The sequence below is a fragment of the Passer montanus genome, unplaced genomic scaffold (genome assembly GCF_014805655.1).
Source record: "Passer montanus isolate IOZ18808 unplaced genomic scaffold, ASM1480565v1 scaffold24, whole genome shotgun sequence".
Classification (NCBI taxonomy): Eukaryota; Metazoa; Chordata; class Aves; order Passeriformes; family Passeridae; genus Passer; species Passer montanus.
Window position 1 is genome coordinate 5,654,084 of NW_024367037.1, and position 13,186 is coordinate 5,667,269.

At 39.5% G+C, this 13,186-nt stretch overlaps 1 protein-coding gene across 1 annotated transcript in view; it reads right to left on the minus strand.

Annotated features, from left to right (window-relative positions):
* The window catches only part of SEC61B (SEC61 translocon subunit beta), an 80,453-nt gene that overhangs the window by 60,888 nt on the left and 6,379 nt on the right, over positions 1 to 13,186 (minus strand). The gene's annotated exons all lie outside the window — the stretch shown is intronic.

Consider the following 13,186-nt stretch of genomic DNA (forward strand, 5'->3'; position numbering starts at 1 on the left):
GGCTATATGAAATACACTTATAGTCCATCTATCCAAAGTATATGTTGTTTAACTTAGTCATTTGTTTTATGAAAAGAAAATGAAAGACATCATTTCTATAGCTGCTTAATGTTTTATTCCTGGCTGGGTATTTGGACTAGGAAAACAACAGCTTTCCTTTTGGCTGTTAGTGCTTAATTATTCAATGTTAACAGCCAAGAAGTAAGCTGTTAGCCCTCCTCCTCTTCTTCACAGTTTTTCTTTCCCTTGTGGGTCTAAATCTGTCCTTTACACATATGAAGAGCAGTTTGAGTCGCAGGGATTACATTTTGGCCTCACAGGAAACAGCCTATGGCTTACAATATTTCCTCTTAATAGCCGTGTGGCTTGTTCTCCAATCTTTTAAAATAACACAGTAGCAGCTTAATTTCCTGTCTTTGATGCTCTCCTTTAAATACCATCACAGACTCCTTCACAGACCAGCTCCCAAGTTAAGCTCTCTTGGTACAATTTCTGAAATGTGATGACTATTCTACCTAAATCACTGTACACAGTGATAGACAAAGTAAATAAGCTCTAAATCTAGTGAGTTTCCTTCTTCCTGAGAAGCCTCAACAGCAGAAGACTTCACAAGACCTAACCAGATTGACTTTAGTAGCACTTAAAGGTTATCTTGAAAGACGGCAAATACTGGCATTAGAGGATGATGACTCCTTGAAACACCCCCAAATAACATCTCATACATTAAATCAGGTATTCAGTGTATTTGGGTCAAGTCCATGAAGGCCTAATCCAGTAGTGTCATCCAGAGGAATGTGTAAGCTGTGTTTTCCTAAAGACTCAAAAAAGTCATACAGCTTGCCTCTCTAGGATGAGGGCTACTCATGATATAACCACACTCCTTCCTTGAGTACAGCTTTCACCTTTACCCTCTTCTGGAAAAAAAAAATCCCTGGAAACAGATTAATTTGCTCCAGCTAAGCATAACAAAAGGTGAGCATGTACCCCTTCATGACAGGCCACCCCAAGATACTTTTGCTACATCAGTCAGGGATACATAGTTCAAGACTGTTCTGAAACCTTTTCTACCAAATAATTGCATTTAGGTTATATGATAGACTGCTTGAATTCCTATCAGTCTGATAAACTTGAAAAGTTAAGGGCAAAGGGAACACACCATATATACAAAGCCATGGTCTTACTGTGAGTCTAGCTGAAGTCTTAACAGCCTAATGAAAGAATCACTGATCCAGTTACAATGACACTAATGCTTCATAGCTCAAGTTATATTACTTAAAATTGTATATACACAAACATTTTAGCATCACAGAATCATTAAGGTTGGAAGAGACCTTAAAGATATCTCATCCAATCATCAACCCAGCACCACTGTATCACCCCAAAACCAAAGCTTCAAGAGTCACATGCAGATGCTTCTTAAACGCTTCCTACCTACCAGCGATCCTACCATCTCCCTGGATAATTTATTCCAGTGCCTGACCACACCTTCAGTAAAAGTTTGGGTTTTTTCCTAATATCTAATCTGAACCTCCCCTAGCACAATTTAAGGCACTTTCCTCTCATCCTTGCATTCGAAACATGAGAGAACAGATCAACCCCTACCTCATCACAACCTCCTTCCAGGGAGTTGTAGAGAGTGATGAGGTCCTCCCTGATCCTCCTCTTCATCAGGCTAAACAACAACAGCTCCCTCAGATGACCCTCATTAGACTTGTGTTCCAGACCCTTCACCAGTTTTGCTGCCCTTGTCTGGACACCTGCAGCACCTCAATGTCCTTTTTGCAGGGAAGGGCCCAACACTAAACACAGGATTTGAGATGCTGCCTCAACAGTGCTGAGCAGAGCAGAATAATCACTTCCTTTGTCCTGCTGGCCACACTGTTTCTGATATAAGCCAGGATGCCTGGCCCTTCTGCAGATCCTTCCTGCCCTTCCTCAGATCAACTCCCACCTAACTTGGTAATATCTGCAAATTTACTGAGGTGAACTCAATCCCCTCATCCAGATTATTAATAAAGACATGCAGGACTGGTCCCAATACTGAGCCCTAGGCAACATCACTTGTGGTCAGCTACCAGCTGGATGTAATTCCATTCACCACAACTCTCTGGACCCAGCCATCTAGGCAGTTTTACCCAGCAAAGGCTACATCTATACAGACCATGAGCAGCCAGTTTCTGCAGGAAATTGCTGTGTGAGATGATGTCAAATGCTTTACTGTAGTCTACATAGATGAGCCTTTCCTTCATCTACTAAGTTTGTCACTTTGTCATAGGAGATCAGGTTGGTCAAGCAGAACCCATCTTTTGATCTCCTAAACAGGCCAAAGTCTGCCTGTCGGAAGTCCAATGTGGCAGTGCTGCTGGCACCACTCCAGAATTGAAAACTTCACCAGAATTGAAAACTGTCATTTTGTGGTCGCTATGCCCAGGAAATACCAGTCAGAATTGAAAACTGTCATTTTGTGGTCACTATGCCCAGGAAATACCAGCCCATTTTTTTGGCGGTATGCTTTCCTTTCCACAGCACTCTGGGTCTTAACAAAGACAGCTTCAGAGCAGTGGGGGAGGAACAGTGAGCTCCTAGTGTTCAAATCTTTTGCCACTATGATGTTGATGGTTTCCTCCTTCTTAACTTGGAATCTGCTTGGAATCCTTTTTACATGTTTTCTAACACCCTCTGCACCTTGCTCTTCCTTCACTTTTCTGTAATTTTGTGTTACACATGTGTAACACTGTTACATACAGTGTGCAGTACATATGTCAGATACTTAGTTCTTTTTGGAATCCCTACCTGGTTTTACCCATTTCTAAAGACTGCCTTTCTGCAATTGCTTGCAAGGGACCTCTGGTGAAGTGTTCAGAGCCCTGGAGCCTCTGGTATCATCCTGTCCCTGTAGCCCACAAGGTGCTTTATTCCAGGATCACTCATACACAGTTCATTCTACAGAGAATAAGTGCTTGTTATTAATATCTTCCAGTTACAAAAATATATAAGGTTAGGTATTATACCACACAGTTGTACAAAGTGATTGAAAGCTAAAACAAAGTAATAGTTACATGGCCATTGGACAATCACTAATACAGGTAAATAAGCTAAAATAAATCTACAAGTAGCCCAGGACAAGTCCATAGGAAACCCAACAGGTTCAGAAGTCTTCACTGTTAATTGAGACAAAGCCAGTGGCCTCTTACAATAAACGGAACCACCTAATCTACTTGGCTACAAGGCTACAGCTGTTCCTTGAATCCTAGCCTTATGGTGGAGATCAGAAAGTACAGAACAGAAGAGTCTTCAGTAAAATTCTGAGCTTGAAAAAACCTCTCAAGAATTCATGTCTTCAAATCAAGTGAACCTCTGAGAAGTGACACGGACTGTGATGCAAATGCTCTCTTCGAGATGAAATACTCAATTCACACTAGATTAGAAGGGACTAGACTTCATTACTCATCAGTCAGTCTCCATGACAAATGTCTGAATTACAAATTTGCCATCATACAGGAAACAAACACACATTTTTATTCATTGCAAAAGAAGAGTAAAACTGAAGACTTCATGTCTGTGAAGAGCACTTTAACACTCTTTGGTTCAAATGAAAGCTTTCTTCTCACCAGAATGAAGTGATTGTACTCCTGATAGGTGCCCACTGCCCTTTCTGCAGCTCAAAATATGGAAATAAACAGTAGAAGTGAGTCTTCAGGACAGTAAACACAATCCTGTCTCTGCTTGCATATAAAAACACAAATGCAGATTTAGACTGAAGCTCGCTGTCTCTGACCTCTCTAGTTCCATTTCAATGTATTACTTTGGAAAGTGTGTTACTTTGAAAAAAGTGGTTGTTACTGATTATGTAATGAAAGAAAGACACCTATGAAATCTACATAATTCTTAGCTCAGCCTTTACTCTTTCATTTTGTTTTTTTCTTGTGAGGTTCTCTTTTTTCAAGAGAGAAATTACTATCAGGCATGGAATCATGGAATCTCATAGTTCATGAAGAGGCCATGTGACCTTTACACCTATTACCTTCCAAAAATATGAGATTGTAATTTCATGCTAACACGCTTCTGTTATTTTCAGGCAACTTCAACACCATCATTCTCATTTACCTCTAAGCAGAGTCACTACAGAATTTGGTGAAGAAAATTCCAGCAGACAATGTTGCTGAGAGAGCTGTTAATCAGGGACCACTGAGCTAATCCCTTCAAACAGACAGAATGCAATCCTGGACCACACAGACTGACTTCCAAGATCTGCTCTGGGTAGTTTAGCAAATGTTCTCATGTTCTTTGTCTACAACGCTTTTCTACAGAAAAGAGGAGGCCAAACTTTTCAGGGCTTTGTCTTTCACTTGCAACCTCTCCACCATATCGATTTGAGTGACTCATCTCAAAATAAAGGGAACAAGTGAAAAAATAGTAATTATATCTGCAGAATTTTTCAAGAATCATAATTTCCCCAAAGAAGTTAAGATTTCCTGTCTATCCTGTGTAGTGTAATTATAGTAAAAGCAAAGACACTTGCCTAGAGATACAAAACAGATTGGAAAAACCCTGCCTTTGTGATTGAAGAATGTCTCCACCTCTTAAATACTGGAAGTTGTTATTGATTTCCCCAGCAGATGGAGTAGCATGTACAGTTTTGATGATTCCTGCCGACTTATTTATGGGACTTATTTATTTGCAATGCATACTGTGCTTTTCCTAATATCCTGGAATTCTTCTTGGTTCAGCCTACCAAAAAAAATCAAGCTCTGAAGACTAAACAATGTAGCTGATAAAACAAAGAATCTTCTTTTTCCCCATAACTCTCCAAGACCTTTGAAAATCTGATGTAGCTTTTATTGAGGTTCTGCTTTATCTTCAGCTCTTTGTGTGCAGCAGAGCAGCAGAAACATAACAAGTTTCAGAGGATGCAGACATTCATCTAGGTGTCAAAAAGGCTCCACAAAAATCATATGGTCATAGGATAATTCAGCTTGGAAGAGACCTTGAAAAGTCATCTAGTGCAACCCTCTGTTACCTACACCTCAAAGGTAGGTCACTGATGAGATCATACCAGGCTTCCCAGGGCTTTATCCATCAGATCTTGAAAACACCCAATGGAAAAAGGAGCCTACACAACTTCTAGGGACTACCTTGGCTCAACCATTCTCATGGTGAAAAGCTATCTCCTTACAGTCAACAGATCTCGTTTCAACTTAACCCCATTGTTTCTTGTCCTCCTGTCATGAAAAGACTGCCTGCAACTCCTTCATGGCCTCTGTGTAGCTCTAGGAAGGACATTATTAAGCCCCAATTTATCACTATCTTTCCTGTCACCAAGTGTGATCACATAGGGTGAGAGGTGGACACAAACAATCTGTGCTGTAAAGTGACACACTGTGCCACTCTCCTCCTGTATCTCCTCATGCTCAGAGCTTGTGCACAGGCTAACTCAGATGGACTTCATACTTTTATCCCAAGCACAGCACTACATAGAGGAATATCTGTAACTTAAGGACCCCAGAAATCCTGAATTCCAGCCTGACCTATGTCACTAAATTGATATACAAAGAAGATTAAGGTCTTTCATTTCTACACTGCTTCCATGCAAGGACAGCATACATCTCACAGAAAAAAAAAAAAAAAATATTTTCAAGGTTCATCCCATCTTAGCAAGTCTGGCCTGAGACAAACACTACTATTTCTTCATTAACGTGACAAAAGAACACACTCCCTAATGCACAGAGATCAGTTTTAGAAGCAGATGTGATAAGGTGGAACTAACCCAATGCTTTCATATCAATTTGTTCTTTCCTGGAAAAGGCAGGATGACTCTAGATCCCCTCAGCAGAAATCCAAGCAGTGCTTTCTGGCAAGGAACAAAGGTGGGCACATACACAAAGAAATTGGGAGTGACACTGATGCAGTGCAGAAATGAAAGCAGGAGCAAAGCACTGGCATTGCTTTGATGGAAGCAGCTTTATCTCACACACAGCAACAAAGAACATGACCTATGATTACTGCTTTCTCAGCAAGCAAAGGGAAACTGCCTGTGCAAGACCAACCAAGACCAAGGCCAAGTCAGTTCTTCAGTGAACTACATCCAGACTTGAGCTACATGGAATCACAGAGTTGTAGAAGGGACCATAAAGAACATCTAGTTCCAACCACCTCACCATTGACATGAATGATGTCCTCCTTCAAAGCAAAAACTGCTACTTTATCAGGAGGTTAATAGGAAGTGAGCCCAAGTGTTATTATTGCTTAAAACAGAAAAGAACTTAAGGGGTTAGTCTGGTCAAAGTTTGAAGGCAGAAAACTGGGAGAATAATGAAATGATGGTGGTATAGCTTATTGCTAATAGCTAGTAAGTAGCAGTGGTTCTTAGTGCTATAGAGGTTTTACCCAGCAGCATCAAGTGAGGGTGAGAAGGGAATTGTAGGATGGGAAGCACTGCATGAGAACTCTTCTCTCACAGAAGGTACTGGAAATATTTAGCATGGGTGTGCTAATTAGGCACTGCAGTTACACTTTCAAATCTGGGACCTGATGGTGTTAAATGCACAGTGAAAAAATGAGACTTTGTATGCGAAAGTACTGCTTTGACTCCATACATTTGCTGGTTTACAACAGCACAATGGATTTACACTGGAATGCCAGAACCCATGGTGCCATCATTCTCCCACTTTAATCTGCCTTTGCAGGTTTTTCACAGTTGGGTACTTCACAAAGACACTTAGAGTAAGATAGGATGCTGTGTTTGGAATGTATGCCAGTTTTTATGACAAAGTTCCCTGTAATCTGATCCATGAATTATCAGTAGAAGTATTGTTGCCAACTTCAGCATTATCTGAAAGCCACTGTTTTACAGTAGATGGTGGAGGAACAGGGTCTGGAGCATAAACACAATTGTCTCACAGAACTTTTCTACAAAACGTGGTGATTAGGCGGCCTTTTAAGATATCTTTTTTCATTACCTGATGCTCGTGCATTGTAGGGGTAAGGCACAGACTGACTTCCACCAACACCATCTTCCTAAAGTACAGGCATATTTACATTTCCTGTGAATCAGCTACAGATTTTACTAAATCTGGCACAACTACACCTAAAACTTCACTGCCAAGAGGTGTCTTTTTATACAGGGAGGGAGCAACTGCGGTACATATCCCAGTGTACCCTCTCAGACAAGACACGGGAAGTTCTTATGTCTTAAATTAAGGAGTTTGATCTATCTGTAAAATGCTTTAACACTGTGTTGCCTGCAAGAGCAGGGAAAGTGAACTTTGAGACACTGGTATTATTTTCTCCCACTAAGCTTTGACATCTATACGGCAAAGAAAAGCCAGCTGTAAACATCCAAATATCTGTACCCAAACTCCATGGACAACATCCACACTTCAGCCACTACACAGGACCTGGCTGGTCAGCACTGGCAATTACCTGGGATTATATGAAGACAATTCTTCCTCAACACTTTTAGCCTCTTGTCTACTTGAGAATGAGGTGAAAACCACCCAGCCTTGAGACTCTAGACAGACAAATGTTTCAGGAGAAAGAACTAGGTCTCTCATCCTGGTTTGGACACACAGGTGTCTCATCATTTGGACACACAAGAATCACACAAGTATGCAGTGGTTTTAACTCCTTTTAGCAAAATATCTTATCGATCCTTATTTATTGGCAAAGAAATACCTAGAAGAATTGTTATAGTTATATTCCTAGAGCCCCTTTTCCTTTCAGAGAATAGTCAGTTCAAGGGGAAAACGAATACAGGGTGACTACATACTTGGAAGTTTTCTTCCTTCTTCTGGATTCACTGGGAATGCTAAGAGGAAATTCAGAAAAGCACACTTTTCAACTGAAATCATACCAGATATCAACTTTTATGTGTTGCTCTGGCCACCTAGTGCATGTTGTAAGCATCTTCTAGTACAGTCTGTGTGAGATCTACACATAACAGAAATGGTGTAGGCTATTGAGAAGTTAGAACTTTATATAAATCAGTTTATGAGCCAGCAGATAGATCTGAATGCACAGGTGGTGAGTGAGAAATGAATAAGCAGAAGGCCTGGGAACAGTGCCTAGTGAATTTTGGGAAGGCACTCTCAAGCACGTCTGAGTTTTCACTTGCATCCTCCATGCATGAGGCTAGAGCCTGTCCTTATGTGAAATTCAGTATCTCAGTGCCAGGATTACGCTCAAGCCCAGACATATCAGGTTTTTTGAGGATGGCCATAAACAGGGACAGAAGCTTGAAGTAATGCTGCAGTGATGCAAAGCCACTGTCATGCTGCTGGCAGGAAGGCAATTGGTCTCATTATCTGCATCTTCAGCAAGTTTATGAGGACACCAGATTTTACAAAGTGGTAGCTGGTGGAGAAGAGCCCTGCAATCTCAGAGACCATGGCAGTATGGAAAAATAAGCCAAAAAAAATTTCTGAAGTTCAGGACAGACAAATATTAAGTCCTGTATCTTGGATGGAGCAATTCCATGCAGTGAGACATGGCCTCACTCTCCAGAGATCAGCTCTGCACAAAATGTCTCAGTGGCCACACTGGACATGAACCAGCAGCACACCCTTGCAGCAACAAAGCCTAACCATGGAACAAGATGCACAACTGGCATGTCAGCAAAGCACTTGTAAAGATACTTCCTTATTACACACTCATTTGGAAAACTGAGTTTTGTGCCCCTAGTGCAAAAGAAACACAAATTAGAGAATCTAGGAGAAGGGTATTTAGATGGTCAGACACTGGTGCACATGACACACAGGGACAGAGACAACCAGGTTTGTTTAGCTCAAGAGGCTGAGGGTAGAACACAAGCTGCTGTCCCCAGCTAAGGTTAGAAAGCAGATGGAGCTAGAGCCCTCCCAGCAATGCACAGCAAAAGGACAAGAGGCAATCACTGCAAGGTCCAACAAAGAAATTCTGATTGGATATAACAAACAATATCTTCACCAGAGACTGGTCAAGCACAGAGGTGGGTACTCAGAGAAACCCCTTCCTTGGAGATTCTCAAAATGCAACTGCAGAAGGCCCTCAGCAACCTGATCAAGCCTTGATAATTACTCTGCTCTAAGCAGGGAGCTGGATCAAAGACATCCACAAGTTCTTACCAAAGTACATTTTGCTATGACCTATACCCATATTTCCAATACTATTTCACACTGTCGTAGCTGTCTATTATTAAGAGCTGGTTTCAGTGTGAATTTCAATTTCATGGAAAATGTTGGCATTTGCAATTATTTTTCATCGTAGTTTCAATCAATCAAAAAAATTTGCTTTCAGATTAAAGAAAATTAATAGTGCTAATTTTAAAAAGATATTTAATATTACATTTCATTAATTTTATTCATCAATTACTTTTTGAAGTAAAAGGAGGGATATGGAAACAGAAATGGAAAAAAATTAGAAAGCCATCTACCAAACCCCACAACTGCATCAAGTTCAGGTTCACACTGAATTACAATAGTTTGGTCCTTCACAAATTTCTGTGCAGTTGTATCATGCAGTTATGTTTTCTCCCTCACAGATGTCTCCCTGAGGTGAGGAACACATATGTTCTCCTTCACTGATTACAACAAATGCCACACTCCAACTGCGTGGCACTTTTATGCAAGTCGGGAGTAACATTACTTACCAGCCAATCTTGGGAATTTAAGGCAACATTGCTTTAGGTTCTGTTCGTATTACCTTACCAGCTATTACCTTACCAGAAAAACAACCAAACTGAAAGGTCTCTCCGAATAGTGTTTGATAATTAAGTGATGTTGGGAATGCAGCCCCTCTGAAACCAGAGCATAGTAACCACAAATTTATTTTTTATTTTGGAACCATTTCACTCAATGTCTAACCTCTGCAGAATGTGTAAGCGTATTTTCTATCTCTCTGTAGTATCTGAGAAAAAAAACAGGTCAGTGCACTTACTCAGTGATAAATGCATGAACAACAAAAAAAAAATCACACTAAACTAGCTGGAATTTCATTTTTTTCACCTTTTAAGACAAGCCGCTCTTTCAAGGAAGCAGTGCATTGAATGTTTTGCTTAGTTCTATTTTATGAAATAATATTTTATGAAATAATAGTAACTTCAAAGATTTTTTTAATTTTGGTTTGGTCAAAAAGTCACAGATACTATTCTGAAAGGCAGCCGTGTGAAAAATCACTCAAAATAAGAAACAAGGAAAATTATTTGCAACCTGCTGCCACGTGTGATAGCAGTACCAAGGCTGTGGTGATACACATCTGAACTTGAATTTTTGACTTAAGTAAAATGGGTCTGTCCTGTTCATTACTGTTACTGCCTGGCATATCTCTGCATCAGAGCATTATCCTACTACATGGCACAATTCAGAATCTTCGGAGGTCTCCAGAGAAAAACAGATAAAGCACAGAAGGAAGAAAGAAGATAACAATACATGTCAGGGATGAGGTATACTCAGTAACTTCACACCGGCTCTTGCTTAGCCTGCCTTTCCTTCAGCAACTTCTGAAATCATAGCAGAAATCACAAATGCTGTACAAGTTTCCCCTCAATTAAAAAAAAAACCTAAAAGGCAGAGCTCTCCTTCAGAGATCTTAAGCTGAGAATCATTACTATTCTTAGTATGTTATTACCAAAACCAAGCTTAGAGAAGTCTTCCATGAAACACACTTATATAAACAGCTAATACAAAGATGTCAGTACAGCCTTATTACCAAAGCAGGACATATATAACCAGTTAGACTTCGAAGTCATCTCTTTCTCCAGGAAAAAAACATAACCAAAAACCACGGGAAAGAGCATGTGTGTGCACGTGTGTGTGTGTTGAGCAGCAGAGCTGGCTTCTAAGCAGATGGCAAAAGTAAAAGGCAAATCTGAAACACCAGAACTAATAAAGCCCATGTACCTACAGATCAATAGCTCGTGGGTGATCGATTGCAGTGTGCAAACACATGCAAAAGCAAAGGTTAAAGTTTTCCTATCATAAAGGCATTAAAAAAGTCTCTCTCCCCATTTTATTCCTGGGTAACAAGTTAAAAGTGTAAGGCTTTTGCACAGCAGGAGCTTTGACCATCTCCCTTTTCTATCAGTTACCTATTTCATCCAACCCTCAAGAACACTGTCTGTCAGCTTCTAAGTCACTGCTAAATTAGACTGAACCTGCTCACATACTCAGATTTATTGTTGGGGGAAGGGTCGGGGGAGAAGAAAAGCTTGAGAAAGATGAACTCATATGCAAATGAAGCATCTCCTTATAAAACCTGTTCTTCAGCTGAGGGATAATGGAGTCTGAGGTTGTAAATAATTTAAATCTAGGATAAAGGTTCTAGTACTTTATAATCTCTTCTATGGAAACACAAGTTCTTCCAGATATCTTGAATCTTTATTGCAAAGGAGGCAAAGTAAAGATCTTTGAGGACTTAAGAGCCTTCTGCAGCACCTAAGTAAAGATATTTATAACAGTCAGCTCAGTCAAGCTTGTATTTTAATCGCATACCAGTGGGCATAAAAATCCAAAATCTTACTAATTCCTAGTCACCTGACACAAAGCTTTTCAAATGACTGTTCTTTCTTCTTTTTTATCTACTACTGAAAGACTAGTTTTCTCTATCAGAGATTAGCTACTGTTTATCAGTATGGCTATAATTTATGCACCCAGGCCAAACAGAATTTCATTCACCATTAGCCAAAATTCTGATAAGTCTTTGTAACCTGCATTTCTTTATCTGTACCTCTCTGGGGCTAGTGTTAGATAAACATCAGTTGCAAGACTCCACTACAACTTGTGTACATGAAACACTAAGAATATGAGAATGAATATACAACACATTCATGCTAATAATTTAAATAATCACAACTTGGAAGCATACAATAGAGAAATCTGGGTTTTAACTAAGTATAAGGAAAATAAAACTACAGATGTTTCAGCTAGCTGCATCCAACTTAAGTATCACCGGAGGTAAGCTGACACAAAATATACAGCCAAGCAAGGTTGCAAAGTAATTTGTGCAAAATGAGAGACATTAGACTCTTTTGACATTGCATGCAAAAATCCATTATACAGGCCATTCTAGGAAAAAAAAATTTAAAATATTTAAGCAAGGACATCACTGTCAAAATGGCCAGCATTTTTATACTCAGTTGAACTAAATGTATTAAAATGTATTAAAAAATTATCAAAAGGCTGTACAGCAATAAGTCTTCCCCCATCACTTTTCCAAGATCATCATCAATTCCGGTCTTTAGAAGCAGAAGGACACCAAAAGAGCAAAAATATGAAAGGCTTTAAATGGAATTACTTGATGTGAGAAAATAGCTTTTAGGGCCTGGAAGTGTTTAAAAGAAAATTGTTTCCTACTGTATTAGAAAACAGTCAAACAGTATATTAGAAAACATAGTAAAAAAGAGGTTACTTACTTTGATATTACTGTTATTCCTTATGCTTACACTAGAGTATTCCATTCCTTTTCCTTTGAGCACCACAAATTAGCTCAGTACAGTCTGTTCACATGGTCAGCAGAACAACTGACCTGCATTTGGTCTTCTCTTCACATTTTCTTGCCTTAAAATGAAATTGACGTCTTTACAGAATTTATTTTCTTGCTAAGCAAAGCATTTAAGTGGGCCATCACCTTCTGAAGTGATGAACTACCCCTCCTATTTACTTTATTTTCCCTTGTGTTTTAACTTCCCTTCCATATGGATAGAGATAAATGATTTATGGATCCTTTTCCCTTTGATACACAATTCATTTGTATGAGTTTCCACCAATTTAGTCTTCTGCTACACCACTGCCTTTGAGTCTCCAAAATTCCCTGCTCCTCAACTTCCAAACTTCTAAAAACACCATTCTACTATTACATTTTCTAAGATAACTTTCAGTTTTCTGCTCCAAGTTTTCTATCTTTCTCTCCATAATTACATTAGGTACTATGGCATTAGCACAGTCCAAAACAATTTTACCTCTGTAGCCCTCAGACCACATTCCTCATTCTTGTTTTAGTTCTGAACAGTTTGGTCTTTTCAGAAGTAATGCTAATTTAAGAACTGCTTTAAGGAAGGTGATAACAGAGGCAGCTTCTACAACATGCAATTAGAACTTCTGTCAAGACTGCAAGAATACTGCAAGAATTCTAAGAATATTATTTTCCCATAACAAGCTGATATTCACCCAGGACTCAGCATGAACAGCATGCTAAAATGATTCTATCCAACATC